The sequence below is a fragment of the Crocuta crocuta genome, unplaced genomic scaffold (assembly GCF_008692635.1).
Source record: "Crocuta crocuta isolate KB4526 unplaced genomic scaffold, BGI_CrCroc_1.0 scaffold6, whole genome shotgun sequence".
In the NCBI taxonomy this organism is placed as follows: domain Eukaryota; kingdom Metazoa; phylum Chordata; class Mammalia; order Carnivora; family Hyaenidae; genus Crocuta; species Crocuta crocuta.
In genome coordinates this window covers 3,343,339-3,365,394 of record NW_027531917.1, presented here as the reverse complement: position 1 = coordinate 3,365,394, position 22,056 = coordinate 3,343,339, and the positions used below count along the sequence as shown (strand labels likewise).

General features: G+C 37.0%; 3 protein-coding genes across 6 annotated transcripts in view; 1 reads left to right on the top strand and 2 right to left on the bottom strand.

Moving 5' to 3' along the window:
- LOC144240490 (filamin A-interacting protein 1-like) overlaps nt 1-6,315 on the bottom strand; it is a 32,626-nt gene extending 26,311 nt beyond the window's left edge. The window contains exon 1 of the mRNA XM_077774834.1: nt 6,213-6,315. The gene's annotated coding sequence lies outside the window, so the exon portion shown is untranslated. The remainder of the gene's footprint in view (nt 1-6,212) is intronic.
- The window catches only part of CMSS1 (cms1 ribosomal small subunit homolog), a 386,003-nt gene that overhangs the window by 54,250 nt on the left and 309,697 nt on the right, over nt 1-22,056 (top strand). The gene's annotated exons all lie outside the window — the stretch shown is intronic.
- LOC144240494 (filamin A-interacting protein 1-like) overlaps nt 1-22,056 on the bottom strand; it is a 118,833-nt gene that overhangs the window by 43,458 nt on the left and 53,319 nt on the right. The gene's annotated exons all lie outside the window — the stretch shown is intronic.

Here is a 22,056-nt window from a genome sequence, read left to right as displayed (position 1 = left end):
TTAGGCATGTGGAAGCCGAGGCTATAGGAGGCTTACCAGAGCATAGCTGGTAGAGAAAAGAAGAATGGAACTTGGATTTATGAACCTTTATTCCTACTCTTTAGTCTTACTATTGAGATAAACACTATTTGTCCATGCCAGTTTAATGTCATTAGTAAGTAAGCAAGGAAGCTGGAGATTAACTATATTCAGGTTAATTGTGGTTTTTTTGTTAAACAGCCTCACATTGTTTACCTTCACTTGATTTTATGTACAGCTGACCTGTCTTACCCATATTGCTTTATCAGTCCATTAAAAAAAGAACAGGGACAGGGCCATTGTGCAAGAGCTGCTGGTGATCTTAGTCATTGTTACCAACATGGTGCCAGTCAGTGTTAGTAGGTGTAGCTGGGTTAGTAGTGTGTAGAGAACTTAACTGTTGGCCTGTTGGCCTGTATTGTGCTTAGCACAGTGCCTGGAAGACATTAAGTAAATGTTTGCTGCTGAGTTACAAGCCCTAGACTGGCTTCAAAAACTGATATTGGGATTACCTAACTGAAACTATAGAAAAATCACTCCTTTTCTGTAAAACCTGGCAGATGCACTGAACTACCCATAGAAACTTCAGAATCAAAGTGTATGCTTGGGAAGAGGTAACCTGCTGGTTTCTGTTTATGGCAAGGACAAGCTGTTTGGGTCCAGTGACTGCATTTTCTAGGTCTTCATGTGAGGCACAGAGATTAGGGAAAACAAAGGAACCTACACTTCCTTAAAGACAAAAATCACTACATTCTGTTCATCCATATTTTGCTTTCCACCCATTCCATGCCTCATACTGTATAGTACAAAGTAGATTTTACTGCACTGACTTCATCTGAGCCTGATTTGTTTTCTGGTTTTTGTGTTTGTAGTCAGTTCAATGTGGTTACTTCAGATACCGGCAGTGATTTGTTTTGAACAGAATCTCATAGAAGGGGACTTTCCTAGCCTATAGTTTTCAGAAGTGCTCTTTTCTTACCGAGTAAGGAGCTTCTAGGTTGTAATTTATTTGTTAGTACATTCATCCAACACTATTCTTGTCCCAGGGACACACCTACTAAGTATAGTAAGGTACTTTGCCAGGCACTAGGAATAAAGGTGGTTGTAAAATTGACCCTCAGAATTTATAGTCCAGGAGATAGACAATGAACAAATAAGCAGTTAATGTGTAATTTAATGTCATGTAGCAATGCACTGTGTGAAGGGAAGTAAAGCAGGAAAGGTATTGCCAGGAGCTTACAGTCTTCATTAGTTACTTCCTCTATAGTTTTCAGGGAGGTTGTTTTAAAGGTTTTGGGTCATTTTGAGTTTTGAAAGGGAATCTGCTAGCTGGGGAGGTCTGGAGAGTACATAATGCTTAGTTGGAAGATGCTGAGAAGAGGTCATTTGTCAAGTTAGTGGTTCAGACCTAAAGGTCTTTGAAATAAAGCATATATACATTCTTCCTAGGGAACCACTCAACTTCTAAGCAGAGTGAGCTTTGCCACCCAGAGGACCTTTAAGTAGTTATTGTTTTCTTTGTCTTTCTTTTATCATCTCCCTTCCATTGTAGTAGCCTGTTGGAACTCCATTGATGGTTTTTACCTCCCTCCTTCCTCTTGCCTTCTTATTGCTTATACTCATTAACATGAACTTAGAAACTTTCTGCTTTCTTTTTTAATGGGTTTTATATCCAAATTAACACCTCTAGTGCCAGGGCTTCTTCTGGAGCTTCTGCCTTCACCTCTTCCTAGCACTAATTTAAGGGAAAACCAAAAGCTATATAGTCCAAGAATGCAGGGGGTCCTGACTGCCTCTGAGTAATTCTGTGTCTGAGCCAAGTCACACTGTGAACATCAGTTTCTTCTGTAAGGTGAGGCATTTGCATCATATGGTCTCCAAGGCCTCTTCTAGCTATAAAGCTCTATGGATACTCCTTGCCAAAATGAGAGAGAAGGAGACACACACACACGCGCGCGCACACACACACACAGACCCTTCTCTGGGGCCTAGGGCATCCCATTGTTCATATGAAAAATTTATTATCAAGTTTCTTCTCAAATTCCCATCTACGGAGTTGCATATTAGCTATTCTTTTTTTTTTTTAATTTTTTTTTTTTTAAGAAAGAGTATTTCTAGGAGAGAGAGAGAGAGAGAGAGAGAGACAGCGTGAGCAGGGGAGGGTCAGAGAGAGAGGGAGTCACAGACTGAAACAGGCTCCAGGCTCTGAGCTGGCAGTCAGCACAGAGCCCGACGCGGGGCTCGAACCCACGAACCGCGAGATCGTGACCTAAGCGAAAGTCGGACGCTTAACCGACTAAGCCACCCAGGCGCCCTGCATATTAGCTATTCTGATGCAATGTATGATCTCTTTTACTGATAAAACTGTTCTTTAGGCTAGAATCAGTAGTTACAAACAGAAACAAGAAATTGAGTGTATGTTTGGCTACACCTTTACCTGCCTTAATGGTACACTTACATACTTACTGTTCTACATACCTTAGCCACCCACCCACCTCTTCCCCCAAACACAAAAACACACCATTTCTCAAGCTTGTCATTAAAAAATAATAGTATCAGGCACCTGGGTGGCTCAGTTGGTTAAGTGGCTGACTTCGGCTCAGGTCACAATCTCACGGTTGGTGAGTTAGAGCCCCTTGTCGGGCTCTGTGCTGACAGCTCAGAGCCTGGCGCCTGCTTCCGATTCTGTATCTCCCTCTCTTTCTGACCCTCCCCCGCTCATACTTTTGTCTCAATAATAAATCAAAAAAAAAAAAAAACAACAGTAAAAAATTTAAAAAAAAAAGTATCTTTAATAGTTAACCTTATTTTGGAACCAGTAGGGAATAGGAATGTGAGGTTGGTCAGACTGGAGGAAAGAACACTGCTAATGTGTTATTCTGTTCTTGGGTTCAGAATTAAAACTGCTGCTGCCCTATCTTAATCTGCTAAAGCATCTGAGAGAAAAAGCATGAAAAGGGAATGCTTCTCCATATCTGAAAAAGGACCAAGGGACTTTCCGTGAAGAGCCTTCCCACATTTGTTTTTCTCAGCTTTCCCAGTCAAGAGGTAATGCTAGTACAGAAGAAAGCCAGGAAGAAATAATTTCAACCCTGCTTTTTAAGAAAAAGAAGGATGTAGGGGTGCCTGGGTAGCTTAGTTAAGTGTCCAACTTCGGCTCAAGTCATGATCTCACGGTTCGTGAGTTCGAGCCCCACATCAGGCTGTGTGCTGACAGCTCAGAGCCTGGAGCCTGCTTCAGATTCTGTATCTCCCTCTCTATCTCTGCCCCTCCCCCACTCCTGCTCTGTCTGTCTGTCTCCCTCTCAAAAATAAATATTTAAAAATTTTTAAAAAAGAAAAGAAAAAGAAGGATGTAGGAGGGCTTGTAACAGTGTTGGTAATGATCTGCTATGAATCAGTACATCTAACATTCAAAGTAGAAACTGACCCAACACATATTAAATGTAAGTGATTGAGTCAGTGGTCCCATAAATATTGTAGTGATGGCAGAAGCAGCCACAGAAAAATTTCTTTGAAAGTGTGTGATGCTGGCTGCATATGCAGTGTCTCTTCATCTTTAAATCCTTACTTAAAACATAATTTACAGAAACTAAACAATCAGATTAAATTGAAGCTATATCCATAGTCTAATACAAATTAAATAACTTTAAAAATAGTTAAAATTAATGATATGCCCAAGAGGATAAAGGTAAGGTGTGTTAGATTTTTCAGAAATAATAATTGGCTATGTGAACAACAGATTTCAGTACATGAAGCAGGTTGAGAACAATATTGGTTTACATTTTCTGATTATTATGCCACAATATTCAGTCTTTTATAAACAGTTCTCTTCCTGCCCCCTCTTTCTTTTTCTCCTCAAATAGGAGGCTGTATTTTTTCCTCTGTTCACCTTGTAAAATCATTCACTTTGCTCTGAAGCATTAGATATGGACAGAAGAAGAAAATGGAATTTTATTCTTGGTACTCCATTTTCATTTTTTACCTCAAAATCCATTTATTACCAAAGTCACTTTTTGGGGGGGAAGGGATGGCAGAGAAACCTAAAACAAAGTTCACAGCTTTTTGAGAAGGTCAATTTATGGGAATTGCAAGTGGGCTTGAAAATTAAGAAGTTCAAAGCTTGGTTTGTGTTTTCATATTGCCTCTTTCTATAGATTCCATCACAGCATTAGGAAAATATCACAGAAATACCAGTGCTTCACATTTAAAGTCGATTGCCATAAAAGGGCAAATGAATTTATTAAGCATAAAATTTATATGTGCTTTATTTGGAAATGTAAAAATTTACATTCCATCTATATAAAACATTTTTTTCGTCATATAAATTGTCCCTAGGACTAATAAATGCTTGTTCAGAGAATCCGCTGTGCTGTACAATAATGTATCCATGATAAATCATGTTTAACTTTTAGTTTTAGAAGGAGTCTTAATCAGCAATTTGTTTTTTGAACCATGCTTTATAGTTAATAAATGAAAAATAGTGTAGAGTATTGAAGTGTGTCACTTACAGATTAAAAAAATGAATCTTGCCTTTTGTAAAAAAATATATAAATAAAATGCAGACCCTGGGAAACACAGCTGTTAGAGATTTAATAGAGGTTATGATTTTCAACAGATGAGCTATATAGTTTATGGTACAGATGGCACTTTGGGTATAGCTGAAACAATAATTGATGGTTTCTGTTTCCCTCCTCTATCAGATGCAAAAGCATGGAATACCTTTTTACCAAAGCAAGAATTTTTCCACTTCCAATTACAGCCTATATCAAGTAAACCACTTTTCTATGCATATTTCATATATTTCCACAGTGACCTGAGTGTTGGCCCCTCTTTCTTATTATATGGTAGGCTTCCCTAGATTTAAAAAAGTAGTTTTGGGGAAATCCTACTTTTCAATACTAACCTGAAGTCAATATAGCCTATCTTCAAACCAAATTAATTATAATTTTTCTTTTAAAATACTAAAATGAAAATCTTGCATTGCTCCAAACAAAATAATGAAGCAAAAGTAGTAGACACCCATATTATATACTTTAAAATACTCAACCACAGAAATTACTGGAAACACAGATAAGTCCCAAATTTGGGGCACATAAAAAAATGCTGTTTCAAATGATAAATAAAACATAGAGGCTATTTAAAAAGAGAAATAATTCTGTCATATGTTTAAGTTTTATTTTACAGTATATGTTCAGACTAAATAAAGTTTGAGTGATACATGATTTTTTCATCACCTATTCCAGTGTTTTAAATGTGACAGTATATTTTATTTTTAATTCTTCTAATTTTTATTCTGAAATGTAAAAACATATAGATTTTTATCCAGGTGTTCAATTATCATATGGTAAAAGTTCATTTATAGCAATAGCCTATTCAAGCTTTAGATACAAGTTCAAAATGCCACTGATTAACAAAATTCTTCTACAGGCTTTACATTTTAAATTAGTATTTCTACATAACCCAACAAATTGTTGTCCAAAATATTACTCTTGAGAAGTTTGTCATATATCCATTTACTGGGGTTGACGTTTTTTAAAAAGTTGGAACTCAAAATTATGAGTCACGTCCTACACGGATTGGCATATCTATTAAGACAGAATAGAGTTTGTTAAGATTTTCTTGGAAGCTTAAAAAGTTTAAAATTTTAGATTCATCCTAATTACAAGCTGTATTTCTAACAGGGATTTTCTAGTCTTTTATATAAAGATTCACAAAGGGGAGGGGATGAGAAACGGCACTAATAAATTTACTACCATGTGGCAGTTTCGCACCCTGCTCTTGTCAGACGTAAGGGAATTTAAGTCCGAGGAAGGAGAAGATCAGGAGATAAGAGTTGTGGTATTACAATATATTTACCACCCCCCACCCCCACGCCGCCTCCGCACCCATTCCCAAAGATTTCTCTATACAGGCAGGATTCAGTGTGTGGCTCACTTGGAGAGGAGTATGTAATATATAGTCATCCCCCAGCTCTCATTTAAAATCAAATCTGAAATCCGTTTTCACCCTGTGAGTAAACTTTCTAAGTTTTGTGTGAGTCTTAAAAGGTTTTGAACCTCGAGTTCTTGGACGCGCTTTTCGAAACCTGTCTGCAGTTCGTGATGCTGGTAACTTTAAAAGCCACCTACAGTCAGCCTGGCTATCTGACAGCAATGCCCCTTGCTGGAGCAGAGCGGCTCTCCCGGGCTTACCTGAGCTGCCTGCGCCGGGGCCGGGCGGGGGCCGCAGTCCGGCGGCGCTGCGAGCGGGCTGTGCGCGCTCCGGGAGTCGCCCGAACAATGAGAGCGGGGCGCCGAGCGCGCCCGGCCTAAGGGCGTTACGTCACTGCGCTGCCTTATAAGGCGCTCCGCGTGTGCGGCGCGGGCGGCGGGGGCGCCGGTGACAACCAGATCTGCGGCGGCAGCGGCGCGGCAGCAATGCGCCCCAGCTCCGCTGACGCTCCCACCGTGTGAACGGACTTGTCGGTCCCTGGCTCCCCGAGGAGGGGAGTGGGCGGCGGGCCCGGGACGCCGGCGCCCTCCTGCCTGGCTAACCAAGTCATTGGGGGTCATGGTGATCCGTTAGTAACTTTTCTCCCGCTGGGGCACTAAAGCTTCTGTTATTGCCTCAGATTCTTAAATGCACATCCTGTTATTCTTATTTAAACTTTCGTAGGTACATTTTTGTAACATTTGTTTTTTGGTTGCTGGCGGGAGGCTGGAGAGGGAGCCAGAAGTTTTTTGGGGGCTATTTTATTTCTTGAGACACCCCGGGGCTAATTTAGACTTCAAACCTTCTCCTTCCTTTTTGTAAAGAGTAGGGGTCCTCAGAGGATAGTATTTTATTTCCTGATGATGTAACTACCAAACAATTCTTGAAGTGATGATGGGAAGGCCAGATGAAATCTTTTTTTTTTTTTCAGTGTTTTTCCTGAAAGAATCTCCTATTTCCTCATTTCTGCCTGCCTGTGTTTAACGAAAGTAGTTAAAACTAATCAGTTCATTTGGCAAGGAAAAATATTTATTGAAACTAAAGATAAACGTGTTGTGTTGTACTTTCAAGACAAAGTATAAAAATAGAGCTTAAGAATCAGTTTTAAGCCGTTTGTTCTCTTCTACCAGCAAACAAAATAAGGACATGAGAAGAAAAAAGAAAGTGACCAAACATGACTGAATTAAAAGCATGTTACCCTCTAGTAGTGGACAGATTTTACTTTTATAAATTCCTTTTCTGGGAAATGGGAATTATGCTCCTAATTATTTTGCACATCAATAAGAGAAGTAATCTCTAAAAGTCCTAGTCAATTATATGAATCTGCTAAGTAAATTAGGGATGTGGCTGTCTTATTTGCAAGCTTCAAATGAATTGAGTAAAAACTTGAGTCTATTTAACTCTTTTTAAATAAACATTAAAATAGGATTGCTTCCTGTTATGTCATACATGTCTATAGAATTATTGTTTTCATATGTTCTGTCAAACAGGAATAATGAAAATAGCTTGTTTCTTTTCCTTAGTTTGGGGTAGAGAAAGCCTGGTTGAAAAGAATGTATAGTTAGTGAAAATGATGAAAAAAAGATACAGGGCACAGAATGTGTGTCATCTTTGTTAAACTGTGAGCTCACTTTGATAGTTCTTCTCCATCACTCTGCTGACAGAGAAGCCTGTTAAACTAACTCCTGTTTTTAATATATACTGTTTTGAGAAGCTAATGACCATACCCTTCAGCTGAGCTTAAAATTTAATATTTGGCTTGTATTCACATTAACATTTTAGATATTGGCTTGTTAGTTTTCTTACTCATAGTTGTGAAGTGTATTTGAATCTTTTTAGTTTCCTATGCTTGCCCTGTATTTATTAACCATGTTTTTGAGACTTTTCTGCTAGGTTTGATTTATTTCAAATGAGATAAAATGACTATTGTGAAAGTTGCATAAACACCTGAATCTCAGCTGCAAACTGCTAACATAAAGGATCTTTACCCAAAACCAGCATTTTTCTAACTGGGTTTGCCTCCTTTCCCCTCATAGGTACAGAAGTTTCCTAACATTGGACACCATCTTTTATTTCTTTCCCACATTTTTATACTCATGTTTTACATTTATTTTCATATTTTTGACTTCCCTCTTCCCTTGTAAAATCTGTCAGCATTATTTCCTCCTTTAGCTGCAGTAGCTGAAGAACAGAGAAGTTAAGTGGATACAAGACTTGTCTTGGGTTATGAAGTGAGAGAAAAGAAGATCAGTATTCCTCCTTGTGTGCCTTGCCTGGTGCCCTGTTACTCTCTGAAGCAGTGATCTCTGCCCCAGATATGACTCAGCATTCCGACTGAGATCATGGTATAGGACCATTCTCTTCAGGAACCAATAATAACATTTGTTGATGCTAGTCACTGTGCTTAGTATTCTACATCCACTCCATCACTCAATCTGCATAACACATTGTCAGGTGGTATTATTCATTCTTTCAGTTAAAGAAGCACATTTGGAAGAGTAAAATGGCTTGACCAAAATTAGACTGCTAGTAAAGAGACAAATGCCGAGATTTGCACCAGTGTTTATATATATAGCCTTAGTCTTCTCCTAATGGTTTGCTCAGAAACCCTTAAAAGTGTTGGTTAAGAAGTTTTCAGATTTAATTGAGAAGTTTCTGTCTTTATTTTCCAGACTGAATGTTAAACTAGGAAAACTAAGACTGACCTTTGCAGCCCCCCCCCACCTAATTATGCAGAATAATCATAGGGAAGTCATTTACATTAGAAACATCATGGATTTGCGTATTTACTGAGACAGTTTTTTTGAGGATGTTGATATGTTTTGTTCTAATAAAATTAGAATATTATGACATTTTTCCTACAGATGAAAGTCAAGAGTCTTGAGTAGGGGGGTATCTTTATCTAATTGACTCAAGAGCACCTTCGGTCTTATATTGCTGACTCCAGCCAACCATTGGTATTGAACTCTACTAGCCACTTGAGTCAACAAGTAGACTTTTATTTCCTTCTCCTTTCCTATGAATATTCTCTTTGAGATGTAATTTTTGTTTTCTTGGCTTCTGACATATATTTATTATCCAAACAATACAGTTAGTTGTGAGCTTGGTGCCTCAGTTTTGGCTAAGACAATTTTTACTTTTTTTACTGAAAATTTTACTGTCCAGTTACTATATGACCCCTCTCATTTTATAAGGCAAAATTTCCTACAAATAAGTATAACTACAAATTAAAGTCATTTCTATAATGAGTAACTTAAATTTATGATCTAAATCAGCAAGAGCATTGTTATTTGGAAATGGTACAAAGAGATTTTTGTACCAATCTAATTGCTTTCTAATGAGAAAGCTGTTTGTAGGCAGCAGGGGTAGAAACTATAATGTATCGATTCAGTTGAACTCTATGAATCACTTTATTAGATAGTCAAAAACGGTTGAATATTAGCAATTTCCCATGGTTCAAGCTAATGCCAGGAGTTTAGTGCTGTGACCACAGCAACCAATGTTATTAGCAATGTCCACAAATGTTTAAAAATACCATTAACGTGTTACTAAGCATGTCAAAGCCAGTTTCTCTTTGCAGAGTGACTGCTCTTTCTTTCATGTTTTGTCTCCCTACCTTTGTTTCTTCTTGTGACTGATGAAGTCTTCTAGTCATACAAATAAGTACAAGAGAAGCAGTATTTATACTGTACCTTTCTTACAGCTGCCCACAATTTTCACTACTGCTTTTTTCATCAGTTAAGGGGTCATTGCACTGCTGGAATCTATGAGATGGTAACATTAACTTTGAATATGATGTTTGCTCCTTTGTCTCCTCTATACAATAGTATACTTGGAAACACTTTAACATATAAAGAAAAACAATTTTTATTCACAAGATAGTTCTGTATAAGAAGCTGAGTATAGTGGGGACAGGTCAGGATGGCATAGGGAGGAGGCAGAATTCTGTGGTCTTACATTGCATTAGGCTGCAGTTGGATTGGCCAGAGTGTGAGCCTTTGGCACTAAAGTATTCCATCTCAGGGAACATTCTGACACCTTGCTGGCAGGCTTCTTGCAAAGCAGTTATGTCTCTGAGCATTGGACTAGCATACCATGTATCTGGTGCTGATCTCTCCTCTGCTGCTGCACAACTTCAGAGGAATGAATTGAGTACCACAGGTGAGCAGCTGTAGAATGTGAAGCCAAAAGGAAGGTTTGAGGGCAAAAGCACCTTCTCTCCGTGCCAAGAACAATCAGGGTTTTTTTTCTTTTTTCTTTTTTTTAATGGCATTTTATTTTTTTAAGTATGCTCTATGCCCATCATGGGGCTTGAAATCATGACTCTGAGATCAGTTGCACCCTCTATCCACTGAGCCAGCCAGACACCCTGAACAATTAATTTTCTAATAAACCTGTTCCTTTCACTCTTCTTCCTGTTCCCCAGGTGTCTTTTGCCTAGTTCTGTACACATAAGTGCCCACAAAAAGTATACCACATTCCAAGGCAGTACAGCACTTATACTGTGCACCTACAGTCTTTCACCAATAGTTAGTGGGCTATAGTGAACCTGGATTTGCAGAGAGACCTTCTCATTCTTATCTGCAACCCAATCTCCTGTCTTCCATAATCCTTGAAGCTTCCAGAGGTTCTTCATCTATTCCTGTTCATACTTCAGCTGACTTTGATTTTATAAAAAGGATTAATACCTTTGACAGCAAACTCAGGCTGATTACAGCAACAATATCAGTGGTAATACAGTAATAATGTTAGTGAATGGGAAGCCTGTTATTAACATGATTTTCTGTGGCTTTGAAAATCAATTTTAAAACAGTTCAGTGCCCATGATAATTTGGAAAATGTGGAAAAGTAGAAAAGACATTTTACTTCTAGTCCTGCCACATGAATACTGCCAACTATTAATAATTTGATGTACAGTTGACCCTCAGACACAGGTTTGAACTGCATAGGTCTGCTTATATGCAGACTTTTTATAGTGCATTACTATAAATATTCTTATGATTTAATATTTTTTCTATAGCATACTTTATTACATGAATACAGTATATAATACATATATAAAATATGTGTTAATTATTTATATTATTAGTAAGACCTCTGTTAAACAGCAGATTATTAGTGTTTTGGGGGGAAGGCAAATTTGTACACATATTTTTGACTGCACAGGGCTTGATATCCTTGATCCTCACATTGTTCAACACCCAACTGCTCTATGTTTCCTTTTAGTCTTTTTATAAACATTTGTAAACCATCTTTGTTTTTACACTGTGGGTCATATGTGTGTATTGTGTCTTTTTATCTTTATTTATATATTTTAATCATGTTCATTGCTTCTCTGTAGACAGGTCATTTAAAAGCCTATATTTGCATATTTTCCCTACAAATGATAGTCATAAATCTGCTCCCTGTCCCACTGACAGTGCTTTAGTTTTTGTTCTTCAACAAGTGAAGCAGTAAAGTTTGCATTTAAGAGAGATTCTTCTGTTGATCTAGGGACCTCCTGTTCTTGGTTTACATGGGCTGCTATGAGTTGGCTTTGGGACTCCAGTGAGTGTGCCAGTAGGTGAACAGAATGACTTGAGGAGAATGAAGAATTGATACTATGACGCCGCCATAAGATTATTAAATGAGAAGCTGGAAAAGCCTGCTATTTAGGTCCAGTCCATTTGCTTATTTATTTCTGCAAACATTTTGTGTTTCCTTGGTAACTAATAATAGTTTTGAGAAACTGTTGAACTCACAAGTATTACTGCAAGAGTAAAAAAATCCTCGAATCACAGAAATTAGAGACAGAAAAGACCTATTAGGTCATCTATTTTGTCCCTTGCCAGTACAGATTGTTCTCAGTGCTTTGTCCAGTTCCTCTTTAAAGAGACCTTGTCAAAAAGTTTTACCCCATCTCTTTTTTAAGTAGTGCAAAAAAAAAAAAAAAGTATTTCTTTTTTAAAGAAAATAGTCCAACAGAATGTAGTTGTGGACCTTGATTGCAGACTAAATATTTGTAGAGAAAGTCCTCTGAGTTCAAAGTACAGTTGAACATGTTTTATTAGTTGGAAGTCATTGGTATAGTTTAGGATGTCATTGGAATAGTTGGCTAAGGGTAAAAAACAGCTGGGTAAGTTGACTTTACGTGTTTTCTTTTATCATTGGAAACTCAATTATAGCAAAAATGAAGATAAACTTTTAATTACATAAACTCATTGAAATGTGTGTAGAAGGCCTGAGGAACTAAAGCATTTAGGAATAAAAGTTAGAATAAATGGCTCATTCTAAGATGGCTTCCAGTTGTAAAATCCCCTCCCCCAGTCAAATAACTTCTTCCAAACCCCAAAAGGACAGAGTAAAACTGTCTCGTAGAGCAGTAAGTTGTGGTGGTACAGACTGAATGCTTCAATCCCCTATATTATAACTAAAGGTGTCTTCACTGGGAAAAATGATGAACAAATTAAGAACTGTGCTTTGAGTTTTATTTTAAAGGATGATCATTTCATAAAATCACTTTTTAGAATATAAAAGTCCTTACAAAATATCTATTCTATTTATTGCCATCCCTTGTTCCCCCTTTTTAAATAGATGAGATAATTGGACCTCAGAGAAGTTAAAGCACTTGTCCTGAGGTCAAAAGCAAATTGGTACCCCCCAGCCACTATGTTTTATGGGTCTGCATATCTCTTTTGGGAAACACAAAAAATCAAAAATGGCTTAATTAATAATGTCATAAGAACTTTCAGAAAGAATATGTCTGAAATTATAACTAATGTTACAATAATTTATCTAGGTTTATATTAACTATAGAAATAATTAGAAGCATTAATGAACTAGTTATCCATTTTATGGGTGAAAAATGCATTATTTTTGTTCCATTTCTTCTAAACTGGAGATCTGTATATTGCCAGTAATGAAACCAAGCCACTAAGATAGGCCATGGGTTGACAACTCTAGCCAAAGATTTAATGGAGTGATCTGAACTTTTAATATTAATTCTGTTCTATCCTTTAACACCATTGTCTTCATGCTTGCCAAGTGGTCATTCAGTACAGGAGAAATGCTGTTACAATTTATGTCAGTAGGCATGCAATCTGCATCAAAAAATACAGATCAAAAGGATGTCAAAAGTCTTGTGGTCCACCCTTAGATTGAATTCTCTCTTGAGAGAGAACTTCAGCTTTCTGTCCAGGACTTGTTGCTCGCACATCCAGTTGTCATTAGTTAACATTGAATAGCTCCAGGAATTTTTTTTACTTCCCCAACAAGTCCATTCCATTCCAAACTGAAAACTGGCTTCCTCTCACTTCTGTTGACTATTCCCGGTCTTTCCACGGAGTTATATTGAATAAAGACATTGCTTTGACATGACAGTTTTTTAATATTCGAAGGCAGCTTGTCCTGAATCTTAAACTATTCATATTTTTATAATTTGAGCCATTTCATACCTTGTTTCTAAAAGTTTGTACTCAGAATGAACAAATTACTTCAGTATATCAGGATTATCTTTGCCTTTACAGACTTTGTAAAGTCTTTTGCATGTGTGTGTAAAGATAAATTTTCTTAGCATTTCAGGTAACCACATCAGACTGCTGTGTCATTGAGCTTACTGATCACCAGCCTCCTAATGACCAACTACATACCTATTTTAATTATGTACTGCTTCTCTAATACAGGTTAATCCTTTCTGTCCTATGCTGGCTTTGTTTGTATTAGATCTTTGTTATAATAACAATAATAATAAATGACACATTTAATGTTTAATGGATGCCATGCAATATATGCTTTACATATAATATCAACTTTGATACACATAATGACCCTGTGGGATACATAACCTAGGAACAGAGAGATTAAGTGACCTATCCAAGATCACAGAGCTAGTAAATAGTGGCACCAGGGTTTGAGTTGCAGAATGACTTCAGCAACCTCTGGTAGAAATCATATTCAGTGTCTTGTAGTTGGATTTGGACTTAGGGGGTCAACACAGAGGCATAGAACTTTGTATCTCTCTTATTGGCCATCTAGTTCACTGGGCTTGCACTATGTGATGGCAGAGTGAGAATGGATCTTGGAGAGAATCTGGTCAGCTTCCCTCATCTTATAGTTTATATAACTAAAGGCTAAGCTGTACAGTATTCTGTTCAGGGATACGCAGATGGGGCAGAACCCAGACCAGAATATGGTGCCTTTTGTACTACAGAGCTCTAAGGTGTTTCTGGTTTGTACAGTTTTCTCTCTCTTCTCCCCTCCTCTTCCCTCCTTCCCTCCCTCCCTCTTTCTTTCCCTCCTTTCCTCCCTCCCTTCCTTCCTTCCTTCCTTCCTTCCTTCCTTCTAGGGCTTATTTATGGCACTATAAGCATTAAAATAACAATAATATTAATAGAAACCACATTGGAAATCCTATCACACCATGTTTTAAGCTTTTTCATTTATTGACAGCTTCTGAATCTGTAAGTTTTTTATTGTTTTAGATTATGACATATATGTAAGATTTTTATTAAATATATTCTTAATCATCTGATGTAAGTTTCACAGCTCAGATATGCCACTTATAAAAAGAAGATCCAGAGAACAGGAAGGGAAGGGAAAGGAATTGCTGTTATTTACTGAGAGCCTACTGTGTGCTAGTCATTCTGCCTTGCCCTCTGCCTTGATATCTCAAATCTTCGTCTGCTTTTTGACATTTGAAATGACTGCTAACACAGAACTGCACACAGCCTGAGGAATGAGGATTAATGGAAGAGAATGTTTTGGATCCAGAAGGAAAAAGAGGTAATGATCCTTCATTGCCTGACTACTTCCATTCATTAACTATTAGCTTTTGATTGTTTTTTTGTACCATTTATTTCATAGCTCCATTGAGGTAAATATGTCTGCAAGAGGCTATGGGATGCTATTTACCATGATAGATTTTGTCCTTGTACTTTTAAATCAGCTTAATGCTGATTAAGTCTTGATCCAGAAACTATTTCTTTCATTTAATCAAGTTTCTTTAATTCTCTTGATCATAAATATTATTTGCTAAGGAAATTTCCCCTTAAGGTATATTAAAACATGCAAATGGGAAAAACTTTGTCATGATACTGCTTTGAAAGCCCAAGGACTTGAGGAATAAAAGCTTCAAGAGCAAAATAACTTCTTAAACAGTTAACTATGGCCTAACAGTGGCTTCTTGCCAAATCGTAACTTAAAAAAGTGTTGATTACTTTTTAAACATAATCAGTTCTAGTGAATACTGCTCCAGTTGGCTTTTGAGACATGTAGAATCAACTTTCAGTTACCCAGAATGGCTGCTGCCCTACTGATGCCAGAATGTCTATGGCCCAACCCACTTATTAGCACTGGGAGCCTAGAGAATCACTGATACTGACTCTCAGTGACCTCAAATTTAGACTCTGAGATTTTTATTCAAATGATGATGTATTCTGATAAGATTGATAGAAGTACAAACTTATCATATGATTGATTGCTAATTTGTGTCAGTACTACACTATGCCATTTACAATGTGCTATAAATTAATTTTTAAGTAAATCTTATTATCCTATGATGAACCCAATCACATTTCATCATCTTACCTTTTTTTTTTTTGCAGAAATTATGAAAAAGGTAGTTCTTAGTTAAATGCGAATTCTTAGTTAAATGAGAGGATTTAAAATTTACATGAGTTCACAAATTTACATTTGGCATTTCTTTCTTATTTTAATATATCATAGACTCAAAATATAAGAGTGGTTTACATCTCACTTCACCTCTGAAAAGTGGTGACTTTTGGTTAAAAACTGTCCCCATCCATCCATCCATCCTCTATCCTCTGTCTATGGCTATCATTTACTAAAAACTTATGGAAAAAATGTCTAACACTCTTCTTCTGTCTTCCCTCTTCTCTGCTCAAAGTACACGTACACATTACACAAGTATACATGAAAGCTTTCATGTACACTCACCACCAGTTACAAGATAATGTTAAAAACAGTGGAACTCAACTGTTTAAATTACAAATGGGAATCTGGGGCGCCTGGGTGGCTTAGTTGTCTTACCATCTGACTTTCGCTTAGGTCATGATCTCGTGGTTCGTGGATTCGAGCCCCGCGTCGGGCTCTGTGCTGACTGCCAGCTCAGAGCCTGGAGCCTGTTTCAGAGTCTGTGACTCCCTCTCTCTCTGAACCTCCCCTGCTCACGCTGTCTCTCTCTCCTAGAAATAAATAAAAATATTAAAAAAAAAAAAAAAGAAATGGGAATCTACTTCATAAAGTCTAAAAGCAGTATCTTTTAATCTACTCATGGGGACCTTCAATAACTAATAGCACTTTTTGTGTGTGAGAATCATCAACAGTCATTTATGCCACTATATTAGTAGTAGGATGGATGGGAGAGTGATTGGCTTTGATGCATGGCTTTCACATGCACAACATTTAAAATTTTTCATGCTCTCAAGAGGATAAAAAGGCTTGTATTCTTTAATTAGGTAGTGACAATAAGAAAATATTGTTAAAATATTCACCTATGTTCATAATATTTTCTTATTGCAATAGAATTGAGTGGGCAAAAAAGATATATTTTCCCTTCTTATTTGAGGGAAGTGAAATATTCAAAGGGAATTGTGTGTGTGTGTGTGTGTGTGTGTGTGTGTGTGTGTGTGTGTGTAACTTATATAAGAGGCCTAGACTGCATCTTCTATGTTCTTTCAAGAGACACTCAGCAACTATTTTTTGAGCATTTTCTGTGTCTATTTATTACAGTCCTAAGTTCATGGCAGGGGAGGCAGAGATAATAAAGCATGACTCTACCTAGAGTTTGATGTATAGATGTATAGATAAACAAATGAACAAAAACCAAAACCAAACAAACAAACAAACAGTATTAAGTTGGGATGCTGAGTTTGGTGAAGGGAGAATTTTTGTAAAAGTATTAGACTATAAATACCTGGGAGGTCTTCATAACAGAAGTTAAAAGTCATCTGGACCTTGAAGGGGCATTAAAGAATTCCAGAAAGAAGAATGGCACAGCAAAGGAACCCTGGATTGTATGGAGTCATTGATTGGCTCTTGTTGAGCAATTCTGACCCTCTGCAGGCAGTTTTTCCAGGTGGTAGACATTGCAGTCCTGGAGGAGAGGGTGGTCACACAGAGTGAGGTCAGACTGTGAATGGGTCTTAGAATTCAAGCAGTGTGGCTTGAATTTTAACAGTGTTGTGGACAATAAGGTGCCATTGGCAGCTTTGAGCAGTTGAGTAATATACTGAAGCAATTTTAAGTGAATAATGGCATTGTTCTTTTTCAATTGTATATTGAAGTGTAATATATAAATATATAATAAATAGAATTAGGAGTGCTCTGACCTTGTCATGTATTAATGCTTCTTTTAAGTACAATCTTGAGAGAACTGAGGGTGCAGAGCAGCATCTACTGAAAAGTTTTAATTATTATTATTTTTTTTAAGTTTGTTTGAGAGAGCACACATGCGTGCATTGGGGGTGGGCAGAGAGAAAGGGAGAGAGAGAATCCCAAGCAGGCTCCACACTATCAGCCCAGAGCCTGATGCAGGGGTCTATCTCAGCAACCATGAGATGACCTGAGCCAAAACCAAGAGTAAGACAGACATTTAACAGATTGAACCATTGAGACACACTTAGAATTGCTTCTTAATTTTTTTTTTAAATTTTTTAATGTTTTATTTATTTCTAGGAGAGAGAGAGAGAGAGAGACAGCGTGAGCAGGGGAGGGTCAGAGAGAGAGGGAGTCACAGACTGAAGCAGGCTCCAGGCTCTGAGCTGGCAGTCAGCACAGAGTCCGACGCGGGGCTCGAACCCACGAACTGCGAGATCATGACCTAAGCGAAAGTTGGACGCTTAACCGACTAAGCCACCCAGGCGCCCCGCTTCTTAATTTTAAAACATGTGTTTTTGGGTAGAGGGAGATCGTTTTAACATTGATTACAGTATAGTCAGTGAGTTATCTACCTTTTGAAGTTTTTTAAAATTTGCTTTATGATCTCACTATGTGATTAGTTTTTATACAAGTTCCCTATCTGCTTGAAGGGAGTGTATATTCTGTAGGAGTGAAAAGCAGTGTTGTCTACATAGATAAAGCTTGCTTGTTACTTTGTTAGAATCTTCTGTAACCTTAGTGATTTTTGCTTTCTAGATTTATGAATGGCTTTGAGAGTTGTGTTAGAATCTTCCACTGTGATATGGATTAGTCTGTCCTTGTGTTTTTGTCAACTCTTGCTTCACATATTTGAGACCTTATTTTTAGATACATGTAAGTTCAAACTATTTCTCAGAAATGGAATTTCTTCACCTTTATATGATTGACTCTTTGGATACTTTCAACCTTAAAGTCCCTTTTGTGTCATATTAACATAGCTGTGTAACCCTTCTTTTGGTTAGTAGGTGCCTGATGGTATCTTTTTGCCAATCTTCTCTTTTCAGCTTTACTATATTCTTATATTCTAATGAGTCACTTACGAACAGTATACCTGGGGATTATTATTGTTAGAATTGTTTCAATCCAGTCTGACAACCTTTGGCTTTTAACATGACCATTTAGTGTATATTACAGTGATTATTGATGTGTTTGGATTTACTTTTGCCATCTTATTTGATGATTCTGTTTTTTAACTACCTTTTTTTTTGGGGGGGGGCTATTGTTATATTTCATTTCTTAGCTTCTTTTGAATTTTATTTTTATTCATTTTCTCCCTCTGTATTTTGGAATACGCTAGTTATACACTATTCCTTTTGTGTTAGGAATTAGTTGGCCTATAAATTCTACCTCACAAGTTAAATTATCAGTCTAGGGACGCCTGGGTGGCTCAGTTGGTTAAGCATCCGACTTCGGCTCGGGTCATGATCTCACCGTTTGTGGGCTCGAGCCCCACGTCGGGCTCTGTGCTGACAGCTAGCTCAGAGCCTGGAGCCTTCTTCAGATTCTGTATCTCCCTCTCTCTCTGACTCTCCCCTGCTCTCTCTCTCTCTCTCTCTCTCAGAAATAAATAAAGCATTAAAAAAATTTTTTTTAAATAAATAATCAGTCTAAAGCTGATCAGTATTTTAATCCTTCTCCAAAAACTTTAGTGGTTTCAGAACACTTTAACTTTGAGTATACCCTCCCAATTTATATATTATTTATCTTATGTTGTCTCTTATATTTTAGGTTTCTTTTAATTCCACAAGATGTTACCATCATCTATTACTGTTAGTCAGTGTTGGTTTAGATGCACCAACATATTTACCACTTTCTTTACTCATGATTCTTTTATTCTAGAGATTCATCTGGGATCACTTTCCTTCAGTATATAATGCATACTTTTGAAGTTCCTTTAGTGGAAATCTATGCTTTGCACACTCTTTTTATTTATTTGAATGTCTTTACCCTTGTTCTTAGGAAGATTTTTACTGAGTATAGACATCTAAGTTGATACTGTTTATCTGCACATTGAAGATAATTATTCCCCTTACTTCTGGCTTCTCATGTTAATGTTGAAAAGTCAGTCATTGATCTATAAGTCATTCCTATTCTTTCTGGCTTTTTCCCCCCTTCATCGTTGATATTCTACAGTTTCATTGTGACGTACTTAAGTATAGATTTCTTTTGTCCTTTATGGGTTTCATTGAGATTCCTGAATCTATGGACTTGGTTTCTCTCTTTAGTTCTAGAAAACTGTCAGCCAATATTAAATTGTCAAATATAGCTTCTGAATAATATCTTTCTTTACCTTTTAAAACTAAGACACATGTTAGACCATCTTACTCTGTTCTTTATATCCCTTAATTAGTCTTTCAGTTGTTTTTATCTCTTTAGCTCTTCAGGCTACATTTTATAATTTCCTCAGATTTTTTTTCTAGTTCACCAGTTCTCAATTGCTGACATGTAGTTATATTTTTCATTTCCAAAAGCTACACTTTTTTCCTAATTTGGCCTTTTATATCTGTTACTTTTTAAACTAGAAATGTCAACTCCTTTTTTATCTTTAACATACTGAGTATGTTTTATGTGCTGTCTGATAATTTAAATATCTGGGATCTTTAAATATCAGCAGCTCAGATTCTGCTGTCACCTCTCTGGTTTTCAGTCATTGTGCATTATGTTTTGGTTTGTTTTCAGATTTTATAATATAAGCTCCTATATCTAGAGACTCTAAATATGGGAATTCTTTGAACCCTGGTTGAAGATTGCTTTATCTAGAGAGGAATTATGTTTGATTTTGCCAGATGCCAGGAGGTATTTTCAGCCCAGAATCTCTAGACCCAGGTTTTTTTGGTTTTTGGTTTTGGGCCACCCAGTTAGTACAAATTTGGGCTGCCAATTCTCATATGGGCTAGCTTGTTATGATAAATTTTCAGTGGAATTTATTTCTCTTCTTACTCCAAATGCCATACTTCAAGGAAAGCCGTTTTCCTTACAGTTCCTTGAGATTGATTTTGTCTCTGAATTATCTTTTCACTCATGGTTTAGCTCTTTGCAATCCCAGCTTTATGTAGGGTCAGGAGGATTCTGGGTTTTGTCCTCTGTGCCCTCTGATGTTATAAACACAAATATAAGTTCACAGAGTTCAAAAAATGCCCTCAAAACTCTTGAATGCTGAGAACAAACTGAGGACTGATGGTTGGGGGTGGGGGGGAAGATGGGCATGGAGGAGGGCACTTGTGGGGATGAGCACTGGGTATTATATGGAAACCAACTTGACAATAAACTATTTGTAAAAATGAATGAATGAATGAATGAATGAATGAATAAACAAACAAACAGTTAAAAAAAAATGCTCTCAAAGCCAGTAGCCACCTTACCTTGCTGGGTTTTCGCTTTTATTCAGCCTTTAACTATTGAGTATTCCTTAATATCTTACTGTCTCAGGGATATGTATTTTAAGATATTTTATGTATTTTATTTAGCACTTTAGGTGTTTTTTTGTTTGTTTGTTTGGTTGGTTTTGTTAGTGGTGGTGTTTTAGAGCTTTTTATTGAGACGAGCTTAGAGTAGCTAATCAGTTTCAACATTGGAATTGGACATTAGCACAATATAATCTAATAGTGAAAAACAACTTGTGCAGGAAATAATTCAGATTAATATGTTAGAGCCAGTTGTTTGCTCCTAACCATTTCTTGTTATTTGTTTTTTAATGCTTTTAAAGTCTGTTGGTTATTATTTCTTTTACTCCGTGATTTCTTTTGAAACATGTGATAATCCTGAATTTATATAGATCTTAGGGCAATTTACATTCTTCCAGCAAAAAATGAATACTGTACTTTAATCTTCAGAATGTAGGAGGTGTTTCCTCATTTTGCAAAAAGACTGTTTCATTTGTAAAATATTTCCCCATAGAAACAATGTTACTAAGTAGAGAGTTGATTCCTAGACTAGCACACAGAGGCTTACTAAATCTATAATAAAGCTGAAAATTTCTATTTAGGTAACTGCAATGCAATGGTATGGTGATACTGCAGCACAGTAATATCATAGCTCACAAGATTTATACATAATGTGATTATTACAGCATGTAGTAGAGAAAAATAATTGTTCAAATGTGTAGAGTTTAAACTGTATTTTAAACTCTCATGTGTAGCTAACTTTTTGTGGACTAGCCGGGAGCCAATGTTTTACATAAAGTATGATATTTATTAGCAAATGTGTTCCAGGTTCCCACTTTGGATTCCAGGTGAATACCCCCCTGCCATATCCATGGCAGCCCTTGGCCAACTAACCTAAAGAAAATTAAGTAGCTCTGCAAATACTCTTGCCCTCCAGGTGTCATCCTTTTGAGCAGAATGTGGGCTGGCTTTTTGTCGAGAGGTAACATTCACAAGTCAGGTGTTCATAACCCAGAGAATGCCTATATGTATTTTATGTGGCCAGGAGGGCTAAACTTAATATATTTTATTTTTAACTCTTCCAGGTTCAGGCATGACAGCATGATCTTTTAGCCAACTTGCAGTTACCCATGTTCATGACTAGAAAAGCTGAAAACATCCCCCTTAAATAAAGGATGAATCATAATTCAACTAGCATTGAGTTGACTTCATAGATTTAGTGTGCTGTTGCTCAGTGGGACTTTTTTTTTTTTTTTTTTAAAATTTC